This window comes from Pyrgilauda ruficollis, unplaced genomic scaffold, assembly GCF_017590135.1.
Source record: "Pyrgilauda ruficollis isolate IOZ18807 unplaced genomic scaffold, ASM1759013v1 scaffold49, whole genome shotgun sequence".
Lineage (NCBI taxonomy): Eukaryota > Metazoa > Chordata > Aves > Passeriformes > Passeridae > Pyrgilauda > Pyrgilauda ruficollis.
In genome coordinates, this window is record NW_024526488.1 from 1,519,316 (window position 1) to 1,533,680 (window position 14,365).

The window sequence follows — 14,365 nt, forward strand, 5'->3', positions numbered from 1 at the left end:
AAACTTGTTAAAAGACAAAGAATAACTACCCAGTCCTTGTCTGGGAAACAATGCCTCAAAAGTTTAAAAAGCACAACTTTTTAATACCAACATGATTTTCTATATTTTTTTCTTTTAATTATTAGCACTGTTAAAGAAAAGGTGGAACTTGCTAGAGTTGCCCAGCCAAGTTAATTATCAATGAAATTCACAGGATTAGAAGAAAAGTTTGGTCATTACTATTTCTCTCTAGCTATCCCAGTTAATACTAGTCACAAAAACCCATTCACTATGAGTTGTACACAAACGCATCTGTCAGTGAAATACACTCAGTTTTGTGTATATATTCTTGAGTAACTAATGCATAAAAGCAAGTTCTAGTTTGCACCGATCCAAGCAGGATTTGAAACATTCATTTGGGGAGCGCAAATTTCAGTGTTTGTTGTACAGAACTTCTGAACTGTCCCCTTCCTTTCCATAGCTTGCTTTGTCTATCTTTCCTAAAAAGATTAAATGTAGAAGCTTTATTATATAGAATACTTTAAAAATATATTGAAACATAATTTATTCTCTGGAATGTGGTAGTTCAACAGTTATTTTTCAAAAAAATGTTCTATATTTGTGTCTGTGCTATTGGAAATTAGACAGAATATTTGTCTGGATGGTAAAGAGTAGCAGAGATTTGGTATTATTAAGTCATAACATTATTTTAATTGATAATAGCATATGCAAATTATATGTACCGCTTATAGGAACGAGACTCAACTGAAGTGATTTATTTTAAAAATTGCTCAAGAAGATATATTTCACTTCTGAGATTTTAGATTTATATTTCATGTAATCTAAAACTATAAATGTTAGTAAGATGACCCTAATGTTATTTTAGTTCCCCCATATACCTGTAAATAGGAACAATGCTCTCAATGTTGTAAGCTTTATTTTGATATGCTTAAAGATAAGACAAAATGGGTTTAATTAAAACAAACTCCAGTATTTATTAGGGTGCTACTTCTAAAAGGTTTTGAGTCTGTCACAACTTCTTAGCTGCATAGGACAGTATGAATTAACTAAAATGAACTTAGAATCAGAACCAGACAAAAGCTACTCACAATAAATCCTGTTGTAGAGGGAAAATGATTGGGAAAGTGACAAGAGAAAATGAGAAAGGAATATCTCTCTTAACATGGTCTGGTTTTTTTTGGGTTTTTTTGGGTTTTTTTTTTTAATTTTGCAGAAGATTATCAGACTTTTTTTAAACTGCACAGTATCTTGTTTTTTGTTTATACATAATTATCTATGTGCCTGATTTTTTTTTAACTGCACAATATCTTGTTTATTCATAATTATCTATGTGCCTGACTTGAAAGCTTTGTAACTCAGACAATATATTTCTGGAATAAGTTTCATTTAAGACAGCAGAACAACAGTGAAGTTAGAAACATGTTTGTGTCTCTTTTTTTTCATGACTAGCCCATGTCTATTCTCTATGAAATTGATGTCAAAAAAGTATTATATATTTTCAGTGGGAAATAGAAGGCTGCCCTCTACTATCCTTGTCAGGACGTCGTATCCCTTTAATCATACTTTTCATTTCAGTACATTGAAATTTCCGTTACCAAGGACAACATCATAAATAAAAGTGTTTGTGAAATTTTTACCTGCAGCTTCCTAACTTTGTGCATTAAGCATGAGACTAGCAAGAGAGGTGGTCAAATGTGAAAATTTATAATCATTTATTACGTACGGCTGAAGCGAGAAGGGAATAAAAGCGTGAAGGCATACATCTATAAACTGGAGCAGAAAAGCTTAAATGAAAAGTAAAGTGAATTTCTGTGTCTTGTCATAAAGTAATGAGAAGCTAGAGCTTTATTCATAGCAACCCAAGATGCATTTACTCTCAATCTAGCTTTAGCAGTAAATGCTTCCCTGATGTATTGCTTCGGACTTACAAAGAAATATTTGTGCTCTACATAATAGTATAGTTAGGAGAATTACTGCATGGCTGAGGAGATTCTATAAAGGTTTATAGCTGGTGCTGTTACTGTAATTTAATCACAATGTAGCTAATGTAGTACTTTAATATCACACGTTACTTTTTTATTTACCATTTATTAGTAGCTGACAGTCAATCATGACCACATCATAAACAAATCACACAGGATTCTGGAGGAACCCTGAAGTTCCAGAACAGATGCACTGTGGCACTTACATGTGCTCCATAACAAACTAGACATCAAATTATTTTTTAATGGAGTAATCGTGTAAGTCAGGGTTCTTGTTTTCATTCAGTTCATCAGCCAAAGAAAATGTTTTTTGCCGTGAATACAAATAGTGTTGCACATGGTGCATACATGTTTGAGTTAGCACTCCTCTGCAAGGACAACAGGAAAATGTCTTCAAAAGCATGAAGATTCAGGTAAAAGGCACCGTGTACATACTGATGAATGCATTTATACAGACTAAGAATTGTGCTCTCCTGCTTTCAGCCACCTTTTTGTTAGGTTTACTCTGATTTGTAAATGGAGAAAGTTAAATGTAGCAGAGTCCACCAAGAGCTCTTGAGGTATTGAAATCACAAAAAAATATGTTGTAATAAGGATTTTTTTGTCTTAAGAATGGTAATTTCATTGTCCTTCTTAGATGCACTGTCAGAACAATTTATCTCAGATTTGATTTCATGATCAGGTTTTAGTATCACAGTATTCCTCTGAAATCACTCATGTTAGCAAAATTAAATGCTGATTGGAACTCTGAAAGTACTGCCCCTTTGGACTGAAACCTGTGCTTCTCTCAAGACCCTAAAGATCTTTTAATTGCAGACAAAATCTTTGTTTTCCAGTCCTCTCCAGCTGTGGGGGAATGACTAGTAACCAACACCAGACTGCCCTGCTGATGAATGTGTAGCAGTAACAAGCCCCTCAGAGATGTGTGTTTGTGGGCTATTGGTGCATGTCCTGGGTGCACTGCAAAGGAACAGCCTGAACACCAAGGGCCTTCAATCACTTGAAAGGTTTGCCAAAAACTCTACTAATGCACACCCTGGCATGGCTTATTGCTACTGGAATATGTCTCTTTAATTCAAATTTCATAGAATTTACCCTTTGATGGTAAAAAATTATTCCTGGAAGAAAAATGTAAAATATTTGGAGGAGGTATATGGGAAATCCCCTTGGTTTGCCATTAAATAAATTAGAATATTAAATCTTCTCTTTCATTCAGCGTTGCATTGCTTATGTCCACATGTTCTCCAGACCAGCTGGACATTTTCAAGTATTAAATGTGATGTAAAGGGATTGCTGTTGATTTGACTTTTCTTCAGTGACATTAAAAAAAACCCCAAAACAACTGTCCCCACTTTGCTATTAGGAGAAGCCTGTGAGCACTCTACTCCCTAAAATTACTGGACAAATATTTTAGGTCCTAGTAAACTCTTGAGTTTGTTTATGTATTTATTGACTGATATATTTTTAAAAGGAACCTGAAACAGTATTCTGTTGCAGTTCGTTTAGATAAATGGACAGTTGTGCCAAGTATAGCCAACTGAAAATGGCTACTGAATGTTTAAACATTATTGGTAATATGTAAAAAAATATTGTCAAAGGAAGACAATGGTAAAACCATCCTCATTTCTGTTTCTAGCTTCCTTTTTCTTTTGAACGGCTCCCTGTGTAAAATCAGTGCATTCTGAAAAGGTCACCAAAGATCCAGTTTAAATCACACTGCACAGAGATCCATTACTTTTTAGACATTATGTGCTATTCTGACTTGTAACTTCTAAGGGCACTTCATAGTTAAATTTACAATATATTGAATTTCAGATGCTAACCTCTACTTTTGCAAGGATTTAATACCAGAAGCATTCCATTTATGCCATTGTATCCATATATATACAAAACCTATATTGATCCTTGAAAGCTGTAGAACAATTGTTTCTTTACAGAGTTATTTTTAAACAATTATTCTGCTGCCTATGTTTGGGACAAAATTTCTGGCATTTAGTCCTTCTATTCTAATATAATTTTATTGTAGGTGCCTGAGCAGCCTGATGCTGTCTCCTAATTGATACTTTTCTTGTTTGACTCTTTTGTTTGTCTGGTGCTGTGCTTACCTTCCCTCACAGACCTGCCGATCACGGTGCCCCCGTGTTGCTCTGTGCCTTATCTGGAGTGGCTGCTCTCCTTTCCCTGTTAATCATGTGTGTAATGTTGAGAAGGATGCCACTATGTGAGGCGTGGGAAGGCTGGCAGGAAAATGTCCCATGACAGTTCTGGATGGTCACTGCAATCTGAAAGAGATGCTGCAATGCAAAGTGAGATGATGCTTTGGAATATAACACTTAAATGTCTGCTTTTCATAAAATATATTGTTGGAGCATTCTGTCTCATCTACAAGCTAATGGGGAAATAGACCCTATTTTCTTTCCTTACCACCTTAAATTTGATTAACTGAATTATGAATTATTTAATGCTGGGCAGAAATTAGAACTCCGTTTTTTTAACAGAAATGTTGCATGAACTTGCATTGAATTCTCAGACTGTTTTTCTCAGAATGAACCTTGACAGTGTGAGTTGTTTTTAGGTGTAATTAATTTGGATTTATCCACCTTTTAAAAATATACTTCTGTGAGATCTTTAAAAGCTCCCAAATGAAGCCAAATGAAACTTAAAAGTTGCTGGGGTGTTTTTTATTGATCTGTGGTGGTGGTGGGGTTGTTTTGTTCCCATAAAACCCTCCCCATCCCAGTTAAAATGTTTTTATTTATTATGACGTGAGAGCAGAGAACATAAGCATTTTGGGTCAATTCTGAAGTATCAACTAATTTTAGCACCTATTTTGAGACAGGGTTTTAAAAATCAATTATTTATACAGCCATACAATTAAATGATTTTTTTTGGGGGTGGTGGGGGGGGTAAGGTAAAGTGCTGCAAGTTGTTTTTTATTATTAATTATACCTGAGATACTGGTTTGTATTTAGTGTTTTTCAATCTTTTGCTAAATGTTAACAATCATCCTCAAGTGAGCAGTTTAAGGATTCATTGCATACTATATGAAAATTGTGAAGAGTCCTTCAAAGCACAGGGCACAGTGGGTTTTACTGCCAGACTTACAGCAGAATTTCAAAGGCATGTTTGGAACCCAACATACAATAGAAATGTAAATGGCTGAGATAGCTTGATGGTGCACGAGGAATCAGAACCCACCATGGCTTTCACAATCGTGGCAGGGCTGGCTCATGAAAGAGCTCAAATTGTAAACTGCACATATTTGCTATGCAAGAAAGTGAAATGTAGTATGAGCCTTGGAAACTATTTTCACATGAATATTTTTTGACTTAGAATAAATTTCTAAGTTTCTTGCTCAAAACAATCTACTGTACATTTGACATGTGGATCTTTGGAAGCATCTGACTTTTTCCTTTTGACAATATGAAGACCTAATATTTGTAACTTTTTTCACATTATGATGAAAAACAGGGTCAATCTGGCAAGCAAGGATTAAAAGACAGAAAACAGGCAGCAGTAAAAAACCCCAAACTTGCAAGTTTGTTTCTGGGTAGTTGCTCATTTGGGTAAGTAAGATTCAGATCCACACCAAGATATCAATAATTTAATACATAATTTTGAAAATACCAGTGTATTATTATGGGACCATCAACTATTTCCCAGATCTGCAACAGCAGTCCGATTCCAGCTCATTGGGATATTAATTCTGAAATCAGTACAACTGGGATGTTTGAAGACCTTTGCAAATCTGGACCTGAGTGACTATTGTCTCCTGCAGAAATTCAGAAATAAAAATGTGCTGTATCTGGCAAGAAATGACATTCAAATTATTTCTAAGGACAGAATTTTTTATGAACATGTTTTTATATTTTAAGGCATCAACAACAGGACAACAGTAATGTCTGAAAATCCCCAGATACAGTGATATCCCCCTACAATAAAAGGTGAGGATTATTCAAGAGAAGGATTCACTGTCCTTGCACTGGAGGAGCTACAGGCAGCACATATTGGTGTCTTTATGCCTTTTTCTAATAATTCAAGACAGAGTTTGTACCAATACCTGTCTTGTTGTGTGCCAAGAGCCTTCCTGAACTCGGGCACAACTCCTGTTTGAAAGCCCAATCAGAGAAGATGGCAACACCAGGAACCTAAACTAGTAGTAGTAGATGTATTTGGAATGAGGCTCCAAATATTGTTTCTTTAACAGTGCATCTCCACATCTAATCCACACAGACCTGAGCTGCTGTGAAAAATGGGGGAGAGGATGTGCCAAAACTGTTCAGTCACATAATAAGATGATTAGGTCTACAAGAAATAGTGTCCATCATGAATTCATCTCCCTGAAGAGAATTTAGATAGAAGGGTTTTATGAGGGGTTTTTTTTAGGCTTATAATGAAGTCTAGGATGAATAGCATTCCATCTAGAATGCATGAAAATGTATGTGGATTTTTCACCATAAAAGAATATTTTAAGTTATACAGATACTGTCTAGAATTATAATTTAAAAAATTCCTACAGATTCAATCTTTAATCTCAAATCATTATTATTGTACAGTTTTTGTTACAGTAAAATAAGAATGTTTAGGTGGAGTCTGAGTAACTGTTCTAAATGCTTCACATGTGTGGAAAAGATTCTGCCCATTTGAATGGGCAACACTGGAGTGGTTTTTAGCTATTGTCTATAGGTTTATAGGGCTCTGCCCCTTATTTATAAGGAACTCAAGAAAATTAGAAAAGTAGATGCTGCATTCAGTATAGTTCACTTACGCTTTTCTGATTCTACAGCTTCAGAGAAGCTGTAACCTTAGGCTTTAAATTACTATAAAACAAAAAAAGAAAGCAATACACAGTAGCTTGCAATTGTGTGACAGCCTTGGGATCTTTTGCAACACACTTGCCTCTTTGTGTATATAAACTGGAGAAATTCTTGCAAATACAAACCTGTAAATTGCAGTAATGCTGGGATTACACTTTGTGTCCTAGCTTTCCTATAGAGATTTTACAATGATTCTCACAGTATTATCTGCACCACTGTAATTCTAAATATTTCCCTTCCTAAGAGGTATTTTGTTTCTCACCTCTAACAATATTGTAATGCTCTAAGTGATCTAGCCCAAACTCATTAACCACCTTGTGAGATATTATTAAATGTAAGGAATAGAGAATTTAGCTCAATGTGGTATGAATCAGCATTTTTTGCACCACACAAACAACACGTTGCAAATAGGTTTTGTGCTCATTTGTGTGTGTTGATGTATTTTGGGTGGAGCAGATCAAGAGCATGAATTAATTTTTTGGATGAAATATAATCCACTTCCCTGTGTGTTCCCTAGTTCAGTAAGGTATTCAGAGAAAGTTTTATAAAATGAGAAATTGGGGGTTAGTGACAAGAGAAAGTAATCTCTGAGTTGATGACAAGTACAAGGAGTGGATGCAGTTGGAAGAAGTTATAAGCCTGTAAAAGTAGGTGGAATGAAACTTGCAGTTCTTTCCCTGCAGCCAATATTCTGAGTACAAAAATGTATAGAAAGACATATTTTGTACAGTAGTGGAATAATGCAAAGGCAGAGCAAGACCAAGGTCTGAGTACACTGGTTGTTTTCAGACCACTATATGTGTGAATAACAGACCACTGAAAAAAAAGAACTGAAGCACCAATCTCCTCTCTCTGTGACTGGTGCTGTTTGATTTTTGATGTATATGGTGATGATGTGATTATGGTAATTAACTTTCTCAGAAAAAAAAAACCCAGCTGGCTTCATGTCTTGGTTTTTTTCATGCTCTGAAAGTATATCTTGATTTGTAAAGTATAACTGGGAAAAGAAGAAACAGAAGCAGGAAACCTTTTCATAGTATAATAAATTTCCTTTAAAACTCCTGAATCCTGTAGCCCTGACTTTAATGCTTATAGACTTATTGCAAAGGTCAAGAGTCTAATTTAAGGACAGGCAGAAAATGGATCCTGGTCACCTCAAAAAGTAGATTAGCACAGGCTTGTCTAGGTACTCCAACAGGATCTTGGTAAGGGTAAAAGGTAAAAAATCTGTTAAATGACACATTTATATCAGAAATTTGTTATACCTGGCATACGAAAGCTTACCCTGCTACTTAAATATCCTATCTTTGCTTATACAGAGAGGTGGACAGCTGACGTCTCTAAGTCCGTTTCAACTTTTTTTTTTAACATGGATATTTCCTATCATCCCAAACATACCTTTGTGCAGAGAGGTTATTGCTGGCTTTATCTAAAATAAACTTTAGGGCAGTTTTACATTTGGCAATATGGAATGCTATTCTACTAAGGCTGTGGAGAATGAGCTGTTCTTTTGATATCCTAGATCCCAGTTATCCTACTGGCACTTATATAGAATTTCATCTAACGTTTTCTACGTGGCTCTGTATAAACTTTTTGTACTTCATTCCTCGCAGAGATTCTCAGTGTGGAATCCAGAGCTACACTCAACCTGTCCATTTCCACTTCACCTGACATTAAAGAAATATCTTTTTAATATGGCTCAGAACTAGAGATGAACTGTTGGGCTCTCGATGCAACCGAGGCAAAGCGTGATTTGTCTCTGAGGCCACAGTGAAGGCTCTGCTCCAGGGTAAGTTACTGATTTCCTCCAGGACCTTTGCTGTGACAGTTTATTACTGCCAAATTTCTGTGGATCTGTTAATCAGCATTACAAAATTTCCATTGGTTTTGGTTTTTACTTCTAGTTTTTATAGGCAGAAAATCCAAGTCAGTCACATAGTTTGCTCCTGTTTGCAAAGCCTGCAAGTACCAATTGAGTGATAACGAGAGCTGAAATAGTTGCCTGTGGGACGGTGACTTTGAAATTTCACAACAGTGCTGTTTCAAATTTCAGACTTCTTAAATGTTGAAGTAAAGATTTCAAACTTCTTCAACTGTGGTAGAAAAATCCCATAATTTTGGAATTTGATATTTTTTGCATTAAAAATGATGATGTATGACAAAAGTTTCCTGAGGCTTACAGTTTCTAGTACTGGTCTAGATTTAAAACAAACAGTAAATCCCTAATCTCTCCTTGCTGACAAAATTTTAATTTTTTTAGGATTACAGAGATTGTGTGAGTAACATGAATTCTATTTGCAGGCTGCGGTTTCTTTTGCTGTAATAATGTTATTTTTTAATTTATGGAAAAAAAGCAGTATTAGTATAGCTGCATATGATCTATCTTTATCTCTTCCACAAATGAGCATTTCTTGCAATCCAAAAATTTTCAGTGCTTTGTTTTTATTCGGTGTTGATTTATTTCGAATATGTTTAATTGGTTTTTATTCTTCTACAGTTCTTCTATCTAGTGTTTACATGCATATTTTGATAATATGATTTTGTTTAATTGATCTTTTGATTTTAGTAGCTGTGATTCCTTAAAAATCCTTTTCAGTTGTCAAGCAAATCGGAGACCAAATGCTTAAACAGAAGGATGAAGCAATTCCACATTCTCGAGAATGTGTATATTGAAAAATATTGAAATTGAAAATATTGAAAGTATCAGTGTAACAGTCTCAACACACCAAAAATGATTGCAATTTATTGTCTAATTTTGAATAAGTCTATAAAAAGGAAATGTCAAATAGTAACAGAAGGAGACACAAGCATTAAAATCATGGAAAGAAATTTCTGATAAAAACGACTGCCATGCAAATTTCTGTTGCCCTGAAGCAGAATGAACTTGTGATAAGAGTGTCAGCTTTCAGTGGTACCACCCAAACTGGAACAGATCCTGACAAACTTGCTAGAGATTAGAACTGTCCATAGACTGATTTATTCAAGATAGCAAGGACAATTCAGGCAAGAGCTGCCAAATTTCAAAGCTGAGCAATCCATTCATGCCCTGCCCAGAGTGACAGTCAGAGATGTAATTAAGCGGGGCTTTCCTCAGATTCCAAAAGGCAGGATTCAAACTCTGCTAAACGTTTTTGACTTCTCTTTAGTCTACCAAGAACACATCCTGCTTTGGCATGAGACCTGAAAAATGGCAGGTGTGCTTGCACATTCTCTTTTGTCCAACATGGCCAGATTTTCTCTCTAGAAACCTTTACCTTTTCAAGGCATAGATGGCTTATTCTGGATGTGTATGGATTTGGTACTGAGCACAATGGGCTACAATTCCTCTGGGGATTCACATGTGCTACCAAACACAAAAAATACAAATGTGCTTTCTATGCCTCTTCCTGAAGGAATTTTATTTTATTGATCCCAACAGGTATAATAAACAGTTCTGGATAAAAATACTGGCTTGGTCACAACGCTGTTTAATTCCCAGGAGTCAAAGAACATCTGACCAGCCTGAGCAACTGAGGCAGCTGTTCACAGAACCGCACTGCTGCTGACACCAGGGCTCACTGAAAAAAAGAGAGAAGCTCTTTTTGCAACTAATGAGCTAAAGAAACTGAACTATCAATTATGTAAGACCACATTATTAACATTTCAAACCACCTGAGGCTCTGCACCTCTTTATTTTCACCACAGATGGACCACACACTTTCCTGTACAGGTAATTGCTGATGACAGCATTGTGGAAAATGACCCCTCATTACCAGTTGTGGGTGCCAAGACCTCGTAACTCATTGCAGGCAATAAGTAAAGTCCTTGTTGGGCTGATTCTATTAGAATAATTTGATGTTAGAGGACACCCCCACTCCGAGATAAAGCAAGACAAAAAGCTCCCAGAAGTCTGCAAGAATTAAGACAAGAAACTTCATAGCACTTCATATTTCTAACAGTTAAATTTTCAAAGGAGTTGTTATCAAGCTCAAGAAAAGCAAAAACGTGGCATGCCAATTTAAGATCTGGAATCTTTAATGATTTGTTTTGAATTTTCTGTGAGATTAGTGAATATCTAAATTTATGTAGTTAACTAGTTTGTTGTTCTGGGATGATATGAGATTCACAGATTTCAGAAGAGACTCAGAAGCAATTAAATACATTATTTTTGCATACCTACATTAAAAACAGCATTTTAGTCTTGAAAGTATAGAATGTATATTAAAAAAAATTTTTTTTTTACTCTTTATATCAGAACAACCAGTATTGTATGGCAAGAATTTTAACTCATGAAAGTACTAAATAACAAGCAGGATGTAGTTTTACTCTCTCTTGTGGGATCAGCCTGAGAAAGTTTTTTTGTTTTTTTTTTCCTTTCATCTTAACAGCTTTTTCACCTTTCATCTTAACAGCTGATTATTTGTTGCTTCCCTCTCTAAGACAGCTACCCATCTTCTTGCCTGGGATGGAAACACCTAAAATCCTGGGAACTTGAAATGAAAGTAGGAGGAAATAAAGGCGTAGACTTTGGTACCTCCTCCTTTTTTAATGTAGATTTCAGCTGCTTCTGTGTCAGGAGACTCAGAATGGTCCACTAACTCTGTATTTAGAGAGATAACTGGGATTTTATTGCACAAACAGTTTGCCTGTAAGTCACTGTGAGTTGCCAAGCTTCAGGGTTGTGGCAGTTCTGTTTGTAAATGAGCATCACAATATAACTGTGATATATATTGTAGGAAAGCACACTCAAAACCACAGCTGGCTCTGTTTTGAATCTATTCTTACTTATTGTTGAGTTCATCGATGTAACCTGAAAAATAACTGAAAGGAAGTGTTGGATTTCAGTTTCTTTTTAAAACTAAACAAATGAAATTAAGCAGAAGTTCTCTCTCCCAAGGGTGTTATGTTGGCATTGGGTAATCCATGGAATTATTACATATGAATGGTATCTATTATTCCTCCCTGTTTAATAAGATAGTGTTTTGCTGATGAGCAAATCCAGAATTAATCCAAATGTTTTCAAGTTATTTGCACGTTGGATTAAAAACTTGCAATCTATTTGCTATTCAAATGCAGTTTCTTACTAGAAAATACTTTCAGTTTGAAAATCAAGAGTTTTTTCCCTGACAAGTTCAAATGACCCATTTTAAGTACTAACATTGACAAATAAGTTTAAAAATAGGTTATAAACCCACAGTGAATCTGAGTTACAGAAGCATTTTCATAGCAAATTATATATATTCTGCATTTATTTCCATTTGTTATTCTATTCGTCCCAGTAGTTTCAGTGTGTTTTTCAGGATCCTGCCTGCAGATTGCAAGAATCAGTACCAAGTTGCACGAGTAACTCGGATCCTGGACTCACACCCTTCAATAAAGCAAATATGTTCAGGAAAACTCATTGAAGTGAGTATTTTGTTTGGTTTTAGCTTGTTTAGTCTAATAAGAGGCCAATGTGAAGCAAGCTCTTAAAATAACTTTGGTGATTCATGTGTGTTATGTGCTTGGGTTATTTTTTTCTGTCCTCGTACATTTATTTTCTTCCTATTTAAGTTTCTAAAATAATTAAATGCATGCATTTGCAAATACCTATGTGGGAGTATATTTTTAGTGTAGAATTTAGTAGCATATGTTTTCTTACTTTCATTTTTACGAGAAGTATCAGAACGAGAGATTGTTCACTCAGTTTGCCTTTGCATCTTCCTATTTTCACTTTCTGAAATAAATTTATTTTGTTGGTTGAAAGACCATTCAAATATAAAATTAAATTTTCTAATTAATGTTATGGATCTTTTGGTGCTAAGTTTTTCATTTTCAAACAGCTGAATATCACAGTATAGTTGATGCACTCCCATGTTATCAAATAAATGCTCAAGGTACAGCTTATAATGCTGAAAAATAGAAAAATAAATTGACCTTGATGAAGTGTGTCTTCTTTTGTCTGTTCCCAGGAAAGTTTATTTCAGGTATTTCTACTGCTGAAATGATTAGAGTTAACAGCTTTTTCCCTCCATTTTATTTTACAGGGTCTCTTCATCTTCCTGATATATGGGGTGTACAACACAGAGGTAAGTCTGCTTGGAGTATCTCAAGGCTGACAGAGTGAATGAGAGAAATGACAGGTTTCTTATCTTGATAACTGAGGGACAAAGTTGGCTTTCCATACGAGTGTCCTACTGCCCTTCATGCTTGGACTGGCTTATATGCATCCCAGCTTACCATTAAACACAGACACCCTGAATAAAGGGACAGACTCATTTCTCATAGGCATTGACTAATATTTTACTGCTGCTTTAAGTTTTTTGAATTCCTGGTCTGTCTTTTAACACTTAGCTAAACCTGACAGTCCTAAACTGTTGTAATTGAATGTACCTTTTGAAATTAACGGTTAGTTTACATGCTATAAAATATTTAAATTATAAAAGGAACTCGTTTTACTTAACAAAATTTTGAAGTACAGAAATGGCATAAAATTCCACTTTTTTGCATCAACGAGATATGTTAAAGATTTTAAGATCTGACTCCAGCCTTTGTACCAGTCAGGGTTATGAAAAGTACTTGCTGTTTATAGGCTCATCTCTCCTAAAGGAAAATATCTTTGACAGATACGTTCCTTATGATTTTTAGGCTTTATTTGCCTTGCTCTGTTACTTCCATTACATCAATAATAAAAATTATTGTTAATATGTTTGATTACAAGTTTTTAAGCTAAGGTGCCTCTGATGTTTGCATTTTAAAACCATACAGAAATACAAAAGCTTTTGAAGTAAACACTCAATTAAGCAGAATTATATTTATATTTTATTATCCTCCAAGGAGGGCAGAGACTAGAAAGATAGTGGAAAAGGTCTCCTGATTAACCGAAGTAAGGTACTATTTCAAAATAACTTTATCTCATTTCTAGTATAAGGATGAATGATTTCCGTAAGTGCAGCTCCGCCAATGAGCATCATCAAGAACGGGTGTTGCTGTGCCAGTGGGCCAAAGAATCCTGGCCGTGGCCCGGCCAGCTGAGCTGCCGCTGGTGTCCCAGTCCCGGGCCAGGGCTGCACTCAGGGCTCCCAGGGGGCAGCTGGAAAAGGCTGGCACCGCAGAGCGGCTCCGCAGCGTGTACGTGGCAGGGAGCGTGGGAGCAGCGTGAGTCAAATGTGCCCGATGGGTACATCCCACTGGAACAGCGGGAGTGTTTCAGGGAGCGGAGTGCCTTCGTTATCTCCGTGGCTTTACGTGCATCTCATGTCACTGGGTTGGGATCAAACAGCAACACCCTCGAGTCTTTGTTAAAAACCTCAATTTCAGCCTTTCTGCATCTGCCGCTTCTCGGCCCGGCTCAGGAGCGCCGCTGAGCCCGCAGCCGCTGCCCGCGCTCGGAGCTTTGCTCAGCCCGGGACCGGCCCTGCCGCGCGTTCCGAGCAGCACCTGCGCTCTGCTCCCGGGCTGCGCCCGTCGCGCCGCGGGCGAGCGGCGGTGCCCGGTCCCGTTATCCGGGCTGTGCCGGGGGCGGAGGCCGTGCCCGGCTCTGTCCGCAGGGCTCCCGCGGCTCCCGGAGCGCGTCCCGGCGGCGCCGCCCGGCCCGGCCCGGCCCCG